The following is a 19,042-nucleotide window of genomic DNA, read 5'->3' as shown; positions in this document are numbered from 1 at the left end:
CGAAAAGATTGTAATGAACGTAACTTTTCACCTGATGACGATGAAATGAGAAGTGAAGTGTGTTGTGGTTGTATTAAATCGGTGCCGATGACCAAAGCTATTTGTTCAAGATTTTTACTGTAATATCATTGATGGTTACAATATCTGTGTTTATACAGTTTCAGTATCTTCAACTCACAATGTCGTTCAGACATGCGTGCATATATGAAGGAGCAGACACTGCTATGATGATTACAGCTGTGGTAAGTACTATGAATTGAATTGGCACCTGGAAAATTTATGCCGGTTCGGGACTCGACTCCAGATTTCCCGCCTTTCGCGAGTGATCGCCTTAACAACTTCGGCTATCCGAACACGCCTCCAGAACGCGGGAATCACGAAATGTGCTAGCGGAAGTCTGTATCACTCCTGGAGGCGTACTAGGATGGCTGAAGTGGTTAGTGCGATCGCTCGCAATAAGCGGGAAATCCTTGTTCGAGCCCCGGTCCGACGCAAATTTTCATGTGTCACAAACAGGTGACTTCAATACAGACTCACGAAATGCAAATCCATTTCTTAATACTTGACTCTAAGTGGCAGCGCACAAAATGCAGTCCATTACGGACAAAATAGTTAATCAAAATATCCGCTCGGAACAATCGCCAGAATAATGTAGTTACATACGTAGCGTGAGATGCGACTGTAGAAAAATGACTAAATTAACTAATTAATCCACATAGGAATTTGTAGTTGCGTCCTCAAATGACATTTGATTTTTCTGTTGAAGTAGTAGGAGTCAACTTTTGCATAATTTCCGTTGTCGCCTAAAAGAAAAACTACGCCACGAAGTCACTGTCTCTCTCGATATATCGCTAAAGACTGTTTTTTGAACAGTCATAGATTACCGTAATGTGACACGGGGAATGTAGTGCTACTGACAATTTGTACGTTAATGTTCACTTATCTGTCGGTTATGAAAAATGGTGAAAGGGGCACAGACGATTCGTGCTCCTTCTGTTACCGAAGAAAATTGAATTGCTACAGTTTAGGATAGAACTAAGATGTCGTTTTGTGCCTCTTTTAAATTCTGAGTCGACCCTTGATGTCAGATGCCATAGGACAATTGTTCTACCTATTACGCTTCTTTTCCAGTTCCCGATGTAATTGCGTAGTTTTAAGTTTTCTGTTCCGCACTAAGTTATCCCTGGTTATTTTTACTTTTATTATTATCAGAGACATGTTTTATTCACTAAATGTTTGTACTAAGTAGCAACATTTAAATAAAAAAGAAGGAAAAACCTCGTGGAAGTTGCATTGAGGATAGATAAGAAGCTCAATTTAGGAGAAATATTTATTTGATTTCGAAAGATGGAACGTCATGATGCAGATACCAATTTCGTAGTAAAAGTCGGCAAATGATGTTCATTTCTGTTCTGTAGACCGTGAATTAGTGTTAAATTTGATGTTTTATGATACAGGTCTTCCATCCACAGCTAAGGGTCAAAAGATAAACTACGAAAGAGAGTGGCAGAAAGTAATTATTGGGAGCTTTATAACAACATAATAAAAACTGTGTGATGTTGCGCAGCAAATGGAAGTCCGTAGCCCGAAATACTCGGCAGAATTGCACAATTAAAGTATTCCCTTTCGGAGCGGCGCAGCAATTACGTTGCTCAGTCTAGCATATTATTCACAGCGAGTGAATTTTGTTAGAGTAGTTACGTTTAAAATTAGCTTTGCACCCAAGTTCTCGCCAGTGATTCCGAGAGAACTCTTAAAAAAGTAGCCAGACTCATTTGATTAGGCAGACTGCAGTAATTCAGGAGAGATCTGCGTTCTGTACATTTATACCGCTCAGCACCAGTGCTTCCTTGTGAAGAACGATGCACTCTTCAGAGCAACCAGAGCAATCAAATTAGAACTCACGGAAACATTGAATAGATGCATTCACACGTCTACGAATAAACACATACTAAATATAGTATTAAAAACCATATTGTATTTCACTAATTGACAACTGATGTTCGTCGTAGAGGAAGAAAAATTTGACTCCAGTTGAAATCTACTTTCGTAGGGAAGATATCTACGTCTTCACTACACCCACACTCTGCAAACCCCAGTGAAGTGGAATGCAGAGAGTAAGTCCTATCGTATACCAGTTATTAGGGCATTTCCTCTTCGATTCACATATGGAGCGCGGGAAGAATGCCATTTAACTGCTGTGATATGTAGGAATCCGTAGTATATTCTAGATTTATTATTTAAAGTCAGTCCGTAATACATTATAAGTAGGCTTTTTCGAAATAGTTTACGTCTGTCTTCTTTCAACATCTCTGTAACACTCTCCCGAGGGTCTAACAAACACGTGACAATTCGTGCTGCCGTTCTCCGTGATCATTCAATATCCCCTGTTAGTCCTACTTGATATGGATCGCACACGCTTGAGCAATATTCTAGGAAGGGTCAGCCGAGTGATTTGTAAGCAATCTCTTTTGCAGACATTGCCTTTGTCCAATTTCTACCAATAAACCAAGTGTACTACCTGCTTTACCCATAACTGAGCCTGTGTGATCGTTCCACTTCAGGTCCCTGCTAAGTGTTAGACACAGGTATCTGAATGTTTACGATTCCAACTGTGGCTCGCTAATGTATATCAGAGGGTCTATGTTTTTCCTCATTGTAAAGTTACTCTAATGAACGTTTAAAGCAAGCTGTTAATCTTTGCACCACTTTGGAATCTTATCAAGATCTAACTGAATATTTTTGCAGCTTCTTTCAGACTGCACTTCATTACAGATAACTGTATCCTCTGTGAAAATTCTGACGATAGTATTAATATTGTCCACAACGTCATTAATATAAAACTTCAAGGGACCCAAAACACTTTCTTGAGGCGTACCTGAAGTTACTTCTACATCTGTTAATGAGTCTCCATCGAGGCTAACTTGCTGCATGCTCCCTACAAAAAAATCTCAGTCCAGTCACAAATTTCTCTTTGAGTTCTACGGATCGGAGCGTGGAATGTCAGATCCCTTAATCGGGCAGGTAGGTTAGAAAATTTAAAAAGGGAAATGGATAGGTTAAAGTTAGATATAGTGGGAATTAGTGAAGTTCGGTGGAAGGAGGAACAAGACTTCTGCTCAGGTGACTACAGGGTTATAAACACAAAAGCAAATAGGGGTAATGCAGGAGTAGGTTTAATAATGAGTAGGAAAATAGGAATGCGGGTAAGCTACTACAAACAGCATAGTGAACGCATTATTGTGGCCAAGATAGATACGAAGCCCACGCCTACTACAGTAGTACAAGTTTATATGCCAACTAGCTCTGCAGATGACGAAGAAATTGAAGAAATGTATGATGAAATAAAAGAAATTATTCAGATTGTGAAGGGAGACGAAAATTTAATAGTCATGGGTAACTGGAATTCGATAGCAGGAAAAGGAAGAGAAGGAAAAGTAGTAGGTGAATATGGATTGGGGGTAAGAAATGAAAGAGGAAGCCGCCTGGTAGAATTTTGCACAGAGCACAACTTAATCATAGCTAACACTTGGTTTAAGAATCATGATGGAAGGTTGTATACATGGAAGAAGCCTGGAGATACTGACAGGTTTCAGATAGATTATATAATGGTAAGACAGAGATTTAGGAACCAGGTTTTAAATTGTAAGACATTTCCAGGGGCAGATGTGGATTCTGAACACAATCTATTGGTTATGACCTGTAGATTAAAACTGAAGAAACTGCAAAAAGGTGGGAATTTAAGGAGATGGGACCTGGATAAACTGACTAAACCAGAGGTTGTACAGAGTTTCAGGGAGAGCATAAGGGAACAATTGACAGGAACGGGGGAAAGAAATACAGTAGAAGAAGAATAGGTAGCTTTGAGGATGAAGTAGTGAAGGCAGCAGAGGATCAAGTAGGTAAAAAGACGAGGGCTAGTAGAAATCCTTGGGTGACAGAAGAAATACTGAATTTAATTGATGAAAGGAGAAAATATAAAAATGCAGTAAATGAAGCAGGCAAAAAGGAATACAAACGTCTCAAAAATGAGATCGACAGGAAGTGCAAAATGGTTAAGCAGGCATGGCTAGAGGACAAATGTAAGGATGTAGAGGCTTATCTCACTAGGGGTAAGATAGATACAGACTACAGGAAAATTAAAGAGACCTTTGGAGAAAAGAGAACCACTTGTATGAAATCAAAAGCTCAGATGGAAACCCAGTTCTAAGCAAAGAAGGGAAAGCACAAAGGTGGAAGGAGTATATAGAGGGTCTATACAAGGGCGAAGTACTTGAGGACAATATTATGGAAATGGAAGAGGATGTAGATGAAGATGAAATGGGAGATACGATACTGCGTGAAGAGTTTGACAGAGCACTGAAAGACCTGAGTCGAAACAAGGCCCCGGGGGTAGACAACATTCCATTAGAACTACTGACAGCCTTGGGAGAGCCAGTCCTGATGAAACTCTACCATCTGGTGAGCAAGATGTATGAAACAGGCGAAATACCTTCAGACTTCAAGAAGAATATAATAATTCCAATCCCAAAGAAAGCAGGTGTTGACAAATGTGAAAATTACCGAACTATCAGTTTAATAAGTCACAGCTGCAAAATACTAACGCGGATTCTTTACAGACGAATGGAAAAACTAGTAGAAGCCGACCTCGGGGAAGATCAGTTTGGATTCCTTAGAAATGTTGGAACACGTGAAGGCAATACTGACCCTACGACTTATCTTAGAAGCTAGATTAAGGAAAGGCAAACCTACGTTTTTAGCATTTGAAGACTTAGAGAAAGCTTTTGACAATGTTGACTGGAATACTTTCTTTCAAATTCTGAAGGTGGCAGGGGTAAAATACAGGGAGCGAAAGGCTATTTTCAGTTTGTACAGAAACCAGATGGCAGTTATACGAGTCGATGGACATGAAAGGGAAGTAGTGGTTGGGAAGGGAGTGAGACAGGTTTGTAGTCTCTCCCCGATGTTATTCAAACTGTATGTTGAGCAAGCAATGAAGGAAATAATAGAAACATTCGGAGTAGGTATTAAAATCCATGGAGAAGAAATAAAAACTTTGAGGTTCGCCGATGACATTGTAATTCTGTCAGAGACGGCAAAGGACTTGGAAGAGCAGTTGAATGGAATGGATAGTGTCTTGAAAGGAGGGTATAAGATGAACATCAACAAAAGCAAAACGAGGGTAATGGAATGTAGTCGAATTAAGTCGGGTGATGCTGAGGGAATTAGATTAGGAAATGAGACACTTAAAGTAGTAGATGAGTTTTGCTATTTGGGAAGCAAAATAACTGATGATAGTAGAAGTAGAGAGGATATAAAATGTAGACTGGCAATGGCAAGGAAAGCGTTTCTGAAGAAGAGAAACTTGTTAACATCGAGTATAGATTTAAGTGTCAGGAAGTCGTTTCTGAAAGTATTTGTATGGAGTGTAGTCATGTATGGAAGTGAAACATGGACGATAAATAGTTTGGACAAGAAGAGAATAGAAGCTTTCGAAATGTGGTGCTACAGAAGAATGCTGAAGATTAGATGCGTGGTTCACATAACTAATGAGGAAGTATTGAATAGGATTGTGGAGAAGAGAAGTTTGTGGTACAACTTGACTAGAAGAAGGGATTGGTTGGTAGGACATGTGTTGAGGCATAAAGGGATCACCAATTTAGTATTGGAGGGCAGCGTGGAGGGTAAAAATCGTAGAGGGAGACTAAGAGATGAATACACCAAGCAGATTCAGAAGGATGTAGGTTGCAGTAGGTACTGGGAGATGAAGAAGCTTGCACAGGATAGAGTAGCATGGAGAGCTGCATCAAACCAGTCTCAGGACTGAAGACCACAACAACAAGCCCATACGATCGTACTTTTGATAACAAGCGTAAATGTAATATTGAATCAAATTATTTTCAGAAAACGACAAATACTGCATCTGCCTAACTGTCTTGATTCATGGCTTTCAATGCGACATGTGGTAAAAGTGTGAGCTGGATTTCACATGATTCATGTTTTAGAAATCCATGCTGGCCGGCTCGGAGGACCTCATTGTGTTTGAGATACTTCATTACGTTTGGACTCAGAGCATCTTTTCAGGATGTTGATGATTGTTTTGTGGATCACTTCTGCTGCCCTTGTTTTAAACGAGTGTGACGTGTGGTTTCATTCCAGCTACCGACCACGGTTCTCTGTTCGAGCGATCTCTGGTAGATTACAGTTAACAGAGGGAGTAACTCAGTCGCAGATTGGGTATAGAATCTGATAGGGATTCCATCGGGCCCTGGGAGTTCGTTCAGTTTAACGATTTCAGCTGCTTCTCAATGCCACTGACACTAATATCTATTTCACTCATTATTTGTGAGATACGAGAATTACATTGGGGCAATACTCGTGGGGTTTTCTTTGTAACGGTGCATTTGAAAAGAGAATTAAGCTTTTCTGCCTTTGCTTTGCTACTCTCAGTTTCAGTTCCTGTCTCTTCCGTGACTGACTGGACACTAAGATTAGTGCAACTAACAGCTCTTTTCTTTGGATTTCGTGAAGAGTCTTTCGACAGTTATATGTTACAGTAGTCACTGACGGCTTCCATTATTGTTCTCTTGACAGCCAAACGCGTTTCATTCAGCGCCTCTCCACGTATAGCCTTATTCTTTATTTTAGATACATATATATCTGCTTACATACTCCACCCGTAAGGTCCATATAGTGTTTGGCGGCGAGACCCATATCATTCGCTTTCCTGTTCCACTCGCAAATGACGCGAGGGTAAAACGTCGGTCTGTAAGCTCCCTTAAGAGCCCTAATTTCTCTTGTTTTGTCTCCGAGGTTGTTACGCGAAATGCATTCAGTAAACGTTTGTTCGACCGACGCATCATTATTGCTCGTCAATTTGGGAGCTGTACCAAAAAGAACTGATAGAGGAAACTGAGGACACCCAAAGTACAGCAGCGCGTTTTTAGAAAGCGTGAAAGCACCTTGGAGACGCTCATGCAACTGAAATGGCTGACGTCACTATAGATGCTGTTCACTATAGTGTCGTTTGCTGTTAATATTCAATGAGAGTACATTGCTAGAAGAGTCAACCAATATATTACACCCCAGCGTCTCCCCAACTACACGTCGACATAGTGTAGCTGAAAATTTCCGTGCTGATTAGAATGACCAGAAAGAGTAATATTTACGTTCGAGTCTCACCTAATTGTTTATCAGAGATGGGCACTCGTTTATTTCTTCCTTGGACACAACTATTACTATCGAGTTCTGATACGTAACATTCACAAATATAAGTTTTTATCAGAGCAAAACCAAAGTCGGAGTCTTTAATATTACATTCAACAACAGAGTTAATAAAAATCAGTGATAATGCAATGATAACGTTCGATTTTCTTATGCAAGGACCAACGTCTTTGGTTTCTACACACAACACAGTATATGACACAATCATTTCCATTATAGAGTGTTATATTCGTATTAGAATACCTCACTAAAAGATCACGAAGATAAAATCAGAAAGTTTCATGGGTTCTTACCGACGATCTTTTTTCCCACACACCATCCACGACTGGAACAGGGAAACGTGGGGAAGGGGTGGAGGCGGCATTCAGTATGTGGGGCCAATAGTGAGAAAACAAAACCATTAAAGAATTAGTACCAGATGATCCATATTACGGAAATTTTGTTTTTGAAATCGTTACCTGTTACAGTAGAAGTATCTACAGAAAAGAGAGAAAGTTTTGGGTTTCACGTCCTGTCGACGGCGAGATCTTTGGTGACTGATCACAAGCTCGGGCTAGTCAAGGCTGCGGCGTTTTGAAAGGAACAATACGATCGTGTGGTTTAAGCGATTTAGGGAAATCCAGGGAAAAACTAAATCTGGGTTTCTGGGGTCCTACTGAATACGATTCTAGTGTTCCACCACTGCACCACATAACTTGGTCAATAGCGCTTACAAGATATAGATTCCCAATAACATAAGATGTATTCTTCGGGTTACCAGCCTGCTTCAGTCTGAGTCACTGTCGTTCCTTCCTTCCATTTCGCATTTATCCATTACAATAAACACATCATCTCTAAGATTAAAATGAACCGTGGGTCAAAATGGCTCTGAGCACTATGGGACTTAACATCTACGGTCATCAGTCCCCTAGAACTTAGAACTACTTAAACCTAACTAACCTAAGGACATCACACAACACCCAGTCATCATGAGGCAGAGAAAATCCCTGACCCCGCCGGGAATCGAACCCGGGAACCGGGGCGTGGGAAGCGAGAACGCTACCGCACGACCACGAGCTGCGGACAATGAACCATGCTGGACCTATCCAGTAAGTTAAGAAGTGCGATTACTGCGACATCTATTCCTTATTTGTCTACATACTATAATTTGACATTTTTATCTCGAATTTTAAAGGAAACTGGGATATTTCCATCTCTGATACATAGAGTTACACCTCTGCTAACCACACCACTGTGCACTTCTTGTGGTAAACTGTGACTAACCTCAAACGAAATCTGCCGTCTGCTATGGAAACCAACTACATTATAGCCTGCATTTATTATAATAGTTATAGTTCTCGACAATAAAATGAGTACACTGATAACTGAAACAGATAGATAACACATTCAACTACCTTTTATAGAGCTTTTTAGAGATGGTGGCTGCGGCGTGGAGAAACAAGGAGGTCTAAGTTCTAGGGGACTGATGACCTCAGATGTTAAGTCCCATAGTACTCAGAGCCATTTGAACCATTTTTCTACTGTTTTGCTGTTTCGGTCGACGGGGAAGCTCTATCGAATTTCATACTTGTTGCCAGTCGATCGGGAAAATTGAAGAAACAAGAAACAAAAGATATATTTCTGGTTGGAATGTGAGCTTACTTCTGTTTGAAAACAAACATGCGCCTGCAGTATAGAAAACAAGCCATTCTTCACCAAAAATGTATAAATGATTCAAATTTTGCCTGGACTAACACGTTAGACTACATCATCTTTGAGAGTTGTACGACGCAGTTGTTTTTATTCGAATACCATTATTACCTGCAGTTTAGCAGTTTTTCAGCTGGTGCAGTTTTCTGGAGTGCGGTTAATATGCAGCAGGTTATAGCAAAAAGTAAAGGATTTGAATGCTAGTTTTGTGTGACTGTGATGCTGAAATTAATGCAGAAGGCGAATTAGGATTTAACAACACTAACAAGGATTTTGTGAGCGTTGGAAAGAAAAGGAAGGAGAAACTTGCTCGGCAGACAGCAATCTTCATCTCAAATGAAACTGAAACTTCGTTGCTATTTTGTCTCCTTTAATTGCTTAACGCAAGTTGATACAGGCGACAACATGTCCAAAGATGTGTGCCTGTGTCAGTTGGTTGAAAACTTTGGGCGACTTCTTTGGACTTACACACGGCAGTTCCCTGAAGGGACAACGAGTCATTGCTTTGACAGGGAAAGTTTTAAATGGTGAATTTTGATTTAGCATTTAGCGAAGTTGATAGTATTTCGTGGGAGGGGGGGGGAGGGGGAGAAGGGAGGTTGCACAACAAAACATTAACTGGAGAGATCGCACGATGCTTTTGGGTATAGAGGAGATACCGCTTTCATAATTTTCTACATTAACTTCATTCTGTTTTTAATGTTTCTTTCAGGCATAGTCAATTGATTCATTTTATGGACGGTTCGTGTAAATCGGAACTCAGTGTTTTGCGAAAGGTTTGAGTTTTGGACCCAAGTGGGCGAGTACATTCTCACAGTCTTTGTCATCCGTTACTCCATCATGCTTATGTAGCCCCTCTCAGCTGAAAGCAAGTTAATTGTTATATCTTTCTGTTGAGCATTATCTTGGTGTTATGAAAATATTGGATAATCGTCTTTCTCTGTGGGACGAAGTCCATACATATATAAATGGCCGTTACAATTATTTCCTTGATCCCCTTGCTTGAATAATGTGCACTGTTACCTACGTTACTAGTGGACTTTTGCATTCTCTTGATGGATTTTGTATATTATTAGCTAGCGAGTCTACCTTATGTGTCCGTCTTGTTTACAAAACGTTAAAGACGAAAAAAATGTGCAATGCAGGGATACAGTCTGTCGCCCCTACTGTTTAATCTAAACATCTAAGAAATATTGTCGGAAATGAAAGAAAAATTGGTGAGTGTGAATAAAATGCGCAGTGAAAGTATGTCAGCGATAAGATTTGCTCTTGACGTTGTAGTCTCCAATGAAGTTGAAGTGAATTATCGAATCTGTTGAACAGAATGAACAATGTAGTGAGTACAGAATATAGTTTGCGAGTAAACCGCTAAAGACAAAAGTAAAGGGAAGCAGCAGAAATGAGAATATGTAGAAGCTTAACATCAATATTGGTGATCACGAGGAAGTTAAGGAATTCCGCTACCTTGGAAGCAAAATAACCCATGACAGACAAAACAAGGGGAACGTAAAAAGCAGACTAGCCATGCAAACAGGGAAATCCTGTGATAGAGAAGTCTACTGATAGTAAACTTAGGTCTGTATTTGAAGAAGAACGTTTTGAGCATGTGCGTTTGGAGCGCAGCATTGTATAATAGTGAATCACGGAAATGGGATAATCAGAATAGAAGTGAAGAGAAGAGTTTGAGATGCGGTGCTGCACAAGAATGTTGAAAATAATCAGATTGAGAAAGAATGAAATGGTACTCCGCAGAATCGGTGAAAAAAGGAACATACGGAAAACACTGAAAAGACGAAGGAAAAGGATGACAGCCCATGGGATAAGAAATGAGGAAATAACGTCATTGGTATTAGAGGGAGCTGTAGTGGGTAAAAACTGCAGGGAAAGACAGAGATTGGAATTCATCCAACAAATAGTTGGACTTGGTGGCGAGCCACATCGAACCAGTCAGATGATTTATGTCTCAACAAATAAATAAATAAATAAAATAAGTAAATAAAGTGACTAAATACAGGAAGCTAAAACGGATCTCGTTCAGTAATGAATAATTTTCCCTGCAAATTTATTCTAGTTTTCCGCACTTACCATCTATTGCAGGCTCTCATAAGCCTACAACAGGCGGTACTATCAATCTGACTATGTAACTGTCCTTTCCTCTCTTGATGTCTTGCACTAGCAGACAATTTCTTTTCATCAACTGTGGTTTTCAGTTTCAAAATGGAACTCAATGAGTAGTGCATCCGGTGATCACAGGAAGCACATTTTTTTCAAGTAACCTCTGTTCAAATGTCGAATTAATATGTTTATAATTTGCCGTCAGTGATGCGTCCTTATTTGTGCATTGTACGAATTATTACTCAGTAGAATCCAGTTTCATTAACCTATTCAGTTGCACATTGCATATTTTATTTAGCAGACATAAATTTGATCAATCGCAATGCAAACATTACAGTAACCTTTCAACATATACTGCATAAATCATGCTCCGGGCACTCACCGATCTGTCAGCACAGTAGCAGTGTAGCGGAACCCGTCCACCTGCCAGCGGCTCAGCTCGACCTCATGACACCTGCACACACAGAGAATGGTCAACATCAGAGCTTTCTTTCTCGAAATTTGCCACAAAAAAGTGAATTATATAGAAGAAGAGGGGGACGGCGTCACTGCTGTTGTGAATATGGTAAAATGTATTAAAAATAAGGCTCGAATATCGCCGATTTAGCTAAAATTTAACCATACAAACGATTTTTAGCTCTTCGTTGTGTTGGAGGATGGTCGTATATAACCGTAGTTCACTACACAAAATGACTGCATCATATTCTGGAAATGCGTAATAAATGAATGCTAGGGTGATAATGGGACAAGCTACTACAGATCACTGTAGCTGACAAGTCGGTAATAAAGGAACTGCTTATTTCAACAAATATTGCAGGTATTATTAAAAAATACAAACTGTGTGAGAGAAATAGACACTATCTCGGTATTATCAGCAAAGTCTTGCCTCAAGTGTGATTAAAAAATGTTAGTCCGTCGACTGACTAGCGAGCCCCCTTACACTGAAAACAATACCGTAAAATTTCTGAGTGCTGATTCTCAAAATAAGTTATTGTTCAAAGAATAAATACAAGTCCTAACTGTTCGTTAAATCATAAAGTCCGACATAAGGTGACCATATCTTTAGACACATCAGATGGCACCTCACGTATTTATTAACCCATATTTTATTAATCTTAATAGCCATATTAAATCTGAATTTGAGCCTCGACTCAGAGCCCGTTTGATTTCACTTTTTGGTTGCAAAAGTACTACGAGGAAAGGAATAGTTCGTAAACGCATTGTGTTCATCAGGCTGTCATAGAAGAAACATGGGTTTTGCTACTGTGAACAATTGCGTGGTGTTCGCTTGCTGACAGCATGGCAGTCAGGGGGACACACCGTACCAAAGGAATGCCAGGGTGACAGTCCAAGGGTGGCAACGGTAACAGGTGGAAATCCAAGTCTTGCGTCGGTAACAGAGGAACTGAAGAGGGAGAGGGTTAGGTTGGGTTGTTTGCAGAAGGAGACCAGGCAGCGAGGTCATCGGTCTCATCGGATTAGGGAAAGAAGTCGGCCGTCCCGTTTCAAAGGAACCATCCCGACATTTGCCTGGAGCGATTTAGGGAAATCACGGAAAATCTAAATTAGGATGGCCGGACGCGGGATTGAACCGTCGTCCTCCCGTATGCGAGTGCAGTGTGCTAGCAACTGCGACACCTCTCTCTGTGAAGAGGGAGCTACGTAGACCCGAGAGACAACAGTGAATGGTCTGTGGTCACGGTCGGGAGTATGTCCGCAGAACCGACAAAAACTAACGATTTTAAAAATCATATTAAGGGCGCAAAAAAGGAGCGAGTTACATGATTGAACAGTGGAAAGTACTACGAGCACTTCAATGTTCGCCGAAGTGTTTAATGTTTATAACTGACAAAGGCAGTGCAATCGCTACTGGCTCTGTACATTATCAACTGGTGCCGAAAAACTGTGCTTGATAATAATTTCGTAATTCAAATACGAATACAATTAACGGCTTCTTGTTTAACACAATTATCTTCTCACGAATATCATGTCAAAAATTTACAGTGATATCACTGAGAGAGAAAAAAGATAGGAGGGCAACAGATATACAGGAGAAAAGGTTGAAGACATGGATGCTGAAAGAGGATGAACGGAGGACCCAGTACCAGACACTGATCAGGAAGAAGCTGCCAAAGGAAGATCAGAGAACAGTGGAAGAAGAATGGGGAGATTTTAAGAGGGCCCTAGTTGAGGCAGCTGAGATTGTGTGCGGAAGAACTAGCACAAAGAGGAGAAGTAAGGAAACCCCATGGTGGAACAACATATGTAAAGAGGCAGTACTTCGAAAGAACAAAGCCTTCAGAGAATGGTTCCAGACACGAACAGAGGAAGCTAGGGTAAAATATAAGGAAAGCAAGAAAGCGGCACAGACCATAGTAAGGGCGGAGAAGAAGAAGTGGATGGAAAAATGGACAAGAATGTTAGAAGAGGACAGTGAAGGGAACAAAAAAGTACTTTACACCATGGTAAGAAATAAGAGGAAGGACAGAAGCGAGTGCCTGAGGATCATGGATAATAATGGAAGAGTTGTGGAGGAAATGCATGAGCTCAAAAAGATTTGGAAGGAGTACTTTGAAGATCTGTTGAATGCCGCCAAGCGGGTAACTAACAGCGATGGAGAGCCTAAGGCAGCAGACGATGATAATAGTGGGGAAATTGATGATCTAACTTGGAATGAAGTGGAAGAAGCCATAAAGAGGATGAAAGGGGGCAAGGCACCAGGTTGGGACGAAGTAACAGTGGATATGATACGAGCAGCAGGAGAAGTAGGAACCCAGTGGCTATACAGAGTGCTGAGGGTGGTGTGGAAGGAGAACAGAATTCCTGAGGATTGGAAGAAAGGAATTATAGTCCCGATCTTCAAGAAAGGGGATAAAAGGAGATGTGAGAACTACAGAGGAATCACCCTGCTATGCCACTGTGGAAAAATCTATGAAAAGATCCTGGAGAAGAGAATAAGAAGCAGTATTGAAAGTAGACTGCAAGAGGAGCAGTATGGTTTCAGACCGGGAAGATCAACAACGGACCTCATATTTGCGGTAAGGCAACTGCAGGAAAGGCACTATGAGTACGGGAAGGACTTAATCATGGCCTTTTTAGATATTGAGAAGGCGTATGACAGTATCTGTAGGGACAAGCTCTGGGATGTGCTGAGCGCAAAAGGGATAGATGAAGAGATAACACGAAAAGTCAGAAAAATGTATGAGGGAAGTGAGAGTTGTGTGAAAGTGGGGAGGGAATGTACTGCATGGTTCAAGCTGGAAAATGGGCTGCGACAGGGAAGTGCACTTTCGCCTTTATTGTTTATTATTGTTATGGATGAAATCCTACAGCAAGTGTCAGATGCAATTGGAGATCATAAAATGAAAGCAGTGCTTTTTGCCGATGACCTGATGTTATGGGGAAATTGCGAGAAGGAGGTGCAAGAGCAGTTAGATGCATGGGAGGCAACGGCAGCACAATATGGAATGCATTTCTCTGCAAAGAAAAGTGTAATAATTGTCACAACAAGGAAGACGAATAGGCCAAATGTGGATATAACTTGTGGAGGGGAAAAACTACAAGTGGTAGAGAACTTCAAGTACCTGGGAAGCGTGATTGAAAGTAAGGGGGGAAACGCAATGGAAATAAATGAAAGGTGCAGAAAAGCAGGGCAGTTCTACAAGTGCATTAGGGGGCTTATTTGGAGCAAGGAGGTGCCACAGAAATCCAAGGGAATTATATACCGAACCTACTTTGTCCCCATATTGGCATACGGAAGTGAGACATGGGTAATGCACAAAAGCGACAAAAGTAGAATACAGGCTAGTGAAATGAAGTTCCAGAGGAGCAGGTTGGGTGTAACAAGACGAGACAGATTGCGAAATGAGTATGTGAGGGAAAGACTAAAGGAGGAACCAGTACAGGACAGGATAGAAAAATCAAGACTGCAGTGGTATGGACACATGAAGAGAATGGATGAGGGAAGAATTCCTAAGAGGATGTTTGATCTGCAACTGGAGGGGAAGAGGCCCAGAGGAAGACCAAGAGATAGATGGGTGAAGGGAGTGAAGGAATGTGTGACGAGAAGAGGAGAGAACTGGACGAAGGTGGAAGAGGGGGAATGGTGGAAAGACAGAACACGATGGAGAGGCTTGTGTTCCCGACAGACCCAGCCAGTGGCTGGAAACTGTCCAAGATGATGATGATGATCACTGTGATGGGAGTGACGCACACAGGGTTCGCCACTATGATACAGGTAAAATTGAGCGCAGTATTAGCATGCTCCATAAACCTTTGCTTCGGTCGCAGAGGTCAGATTAAAACACAGACATGAGAACACTGGGATTCAGTAGTCAAGAATAGACGTTGAAATTTGCAGCTTTCTTTACAAATGTTATGTACTCATGTTTTAACAAGACAAAAGTCACTGCTCAACAAAGCTCGAAATGGCAATTATATGGATATAAACAGAAAAATAGTTTAATTCTACAAACCTGATATGCAATAGTTGTGCAATTAATTTATGCTTGGATTTCGATGCGGAAACAAACTCAACAATTTTATGTCGCTGGAATAGCCTTCCGTGCCAAATTCTGTAACTGCAGCCGCTCTATACCCCACTGTGGCAAACACAGGTACAAGTTCTGACTTATCCGCCAACTGCAAATAAATACAGTTTCCAACCGTTCATAAAGTCACAAATTATAACACAGGAGAAATTCGATCATCTGATCGTTAAATACTGTTGGAAACGTTAGCCCGCATCTCGTGGTCGTGCGGTAGCGTTCTCGCTTCCCACGCCCGGGTTCCCGGGTTCGATTCCCGGCGGGGTCAGGGATTTTCTCTGCCTCGTGATGGCTGGGTGTTGTGTGCTGTCCTTAGGTTAGTTAGGTTTAAGTAGTTCTAAGTTCTAGGGGACTGATGACCATAGATGTTAAGTCCCATAGTGCTCAGAGCCATTTGAACCATTTTTTGTTGGAAACGTTACAATTTCAACTAATCGGCAAAGTCCGAGAAACCACAAAATGAAAACCCAAACTACGATGTAACACTGAAATGCTTTAGAAGTACTGAGGGTACAGACGAGAAAATTCTCTAAATGGGAACCGATACAATCGTGTTTTGCGCTGCAAAAAAGACCACAGGTCCGTCCATTGCGGGAAAAAATCTAAGTACAGTAAGTTATACGATGGACTGTTCGTCTGGAATTAATAAAAAGGTAATATCATGACTAAATATTTTTACTATTTCATTAATAGTGCACAATTCTTTAAAAAAAATCAAAGTCACATATCGTTCTTATCTCACCTTCAATCTGGTGTAATAAGTTCTCTCATAATTACAATAGAATTTAAATTATGGGAGACTTTAACTACGAAAACAGTAATCGGCTCAAAACAACCAAATAAATCATATAAAACATGTATTATAATGATGGCACGTATTGATTTTACAGCACTGCTGCATTTCTATTTATGTAGCTGTCACGTTTCATAAATTAAACTCGCTTTTGATTAGATTTCCATGTTTTTGCCTTTTAACGACGAAATAAAATGCTGCCGACAAAGGTAGGTATTTCAGGTGACACGGCTCACGGACTTCTCTACTCTGTCACCTTAATCGCCATTGTATCACATTTGGTTAAATAGTTACTAATTATACAAAAATTTTAGTTACTTTTTAGGGCGTACTAATGAATCACATTTACTATTACTTTTTATGGACATAAAAGTGTTACTGTTCAGCGTAATAGGCTCCTTATCTCGTATGTTGCTACGATATTAATACAGAGAATAGCATAATTAACAGCGTGAAACATACACGTGTGAAAGTATTCGATAATAGATGAAAAAACGTTCCAGTAAATATGGCTCCAAAAACGAGCCGTTTCCGGGTTAATTTCTTCACTGGCTTCAGTGTGAAGAATTGACCTAGCTACCAGATACAGAATTTTTATTTTACATTTAAACTTTTCAATGTTTTTCATTCTTTTCAACATGTCATCTTCAATCTTTCTAATTCAGATCTCCGCATACAAGTCCCAAATAATAATTTGTTAGAAAATTATCAATACTGATTTTCTGTACTTCATTCTGCTGAACTACAATTGGTAAAGCACTGGGTTACGAGGAAGGAAGAGAGGGACTTTTACTGACCTACATGGATGTGTTTTACCTTTATGCAGGGTGATTCCGTGATGATGTTACAAACTTTCACGGATGCAAACGGTAAATGCATCGATTTACATCAGTAAGGGAACCTGCTCCGGAAACGACCGAGCCGAAAGTTATAAGCGGAAATCATTCCAATACCTCTGACAGTGGAACGTACTAGTACTGTTGTTGCTAAGACTGTAGGGTAGACGACTTTCAGGGACCAAAAATAGGTAAAAAGTGTAGTAATCATGGGCTCTATAATGCATTAAGAGCCAAGAGAACTTGTTCAATAGAAGTAATGTGTTTCACAGTAGCGAAGATGAACAGGTGGTCGTAACTTCTAAGGCATGCATTTTAGAGCCCACGATTACTGGGATTTTTTTTATCAGTTTGGTCCTTTGAAAGTTACCTACTACAGAGTTTTGATTAAGTACAGCTGATATTTATATTGAGCGCCCTAGTTATTAGCAGAGAGAATTTTAGGCGACTTTCTTTTTCTTGTACCTCTGCACTACTTATCTCGTCAGCCATTAAACGAATTGAACTCAATTACTTTTGCTCGACTAGCTCACTTAATGTTATTGTCACACTGAACATAGTAATATATTAGCATAACAAATGGCACAGGCTGATGTAGTCCGTTATTTTGAAAAGAAATAGCAACTCCAAGGTAAAGAAATTTACTATTGCAGTGTTCTCATTTCTTATTCGTAGTAACCTTGATCATTATCTAAGCGCTCACTCATTCTTTGGACCTGCAAAAATGTTCTTTACAGTATGTTATGTAGCACTGTGTACTCGAACGGCGAAGCATTCATTTGTTAAGAAAGCACTCTTCTCAGCAAAGGTATTGGTATTTATGTAATGTTCGAGAGGACCTGGGGTTGTTTTTTCATGAAGTCCTCTGCACGGATCACAAACTGAAAGATTAATGTTGAAGTGGAGGTATTTAATTAATCATATCATTATACAGGGTGAATCACCTAAAACTTGCACTGCAAATATTGTGGAAATGGAAAGTGCTGTTGATTGCGGTATTGACGGAATGGATTGGTAGTCAGCGGCTCGTACTGTTAGCAAATAAAGACATTGTGATAATACTTAGAAAGTATTTTTTGTGCAAACATATACTTTTTAAATGGAATAATGCCTATTGAAATTTAAAAAAAATCTTAAAGTTGGGTACATTATAATGTCAGTGATGTACGTTGCAAGATTCTAGTGCGTGTCGTTTACGAGATATCGTATTTTGAAAAGTTTCCACACCGACGCATGTTTGTGCCATTCAACCTGCGTAGTTGCTGGGTATGATGTTATGTTTGCTTACAGTGTACTTACGTGTTCATTGAGTGTTCTGTGGCAGTCCAAGCAGTAGGTCGTGAGTGTACTACAGATTTACCAATGCAGAAAAAGGCGACGTGCTCTTGGTGTAAGGAGAGTGTAGGAAGAATGCAGTTCGTTCTTGTACGGTGTGTGCGGCAAGATATCCCAGTAGACGTCAGCCATCTCGGCAGTTATTTATCAACTTCAGCAACCAGTTACGTGAAAGTGGTAGCGTAACACCCAGACAACGTAACATAAGAAGAAAAGTGACTGTAGAAGAAGGGGAATTAATGTTCTTGCTACTGTTCCAGTTGATCCACACGTTAACTCCCGCGGAATATCATGAGGAAGTGGCATGTGTCAGACAAGTGTCCTATGCATCTCCATCGACATAGGTTCCATCCTTATCAAATTTCTATCCATCAAGAGCTGCATGGAAACTATTGTGAGAATCGTGTTAATTTCTGTATACAGGGTACTCCAGATATATCACGTTTCTTGTTTAGTGGTGAAGCCACATTTACCAGTCATGCCCAGGTAAACCGCCGAAACAT

At 40.4% G+C, this 19,042-nt stretch overlaps 1 protein-coding gene across 1 annotated transcript in view; it reads right to left on the bottom strand.

The window, feature by feature from the left end:
- LOC126161764 (ubiquitin-conjugating enzyme E2Q-like protein CG4502) overlaps nt 1-19,042 on the bottom strand; it is a 665,340-nt gene that overhangs the window by 283,407 nt on the left and 362,891 nt on the right. Inside the window, exon 3 of the mRNA XM_049917821.1 lies at nt 11,411-11,482. The gene's annotated coding sequence lies outside the window, so the exon portion shown is untranslated. The remainder of the gene's footprint in view (nt 1-11,410; nt 11,483-19,042) is intronic.

Source organism: Schistocerca cancellata, chromosome 2, assembly GCF_023864275.1.
Source record: "Schistocerca cancellata isolate TAMUIC-IGC-003103 chromosome 2, iqSchCanc2.1, whole genome shotgun sequence".
NCBI lineage: Eukaryota > Metazoa > Arthropoda > Insecta > Orthoptera > Acrididae > Schistocerca > Schistocerca cancellata.
This window is presented reverse-complemented; position numbering and strand designations above follow the sequence as displayed.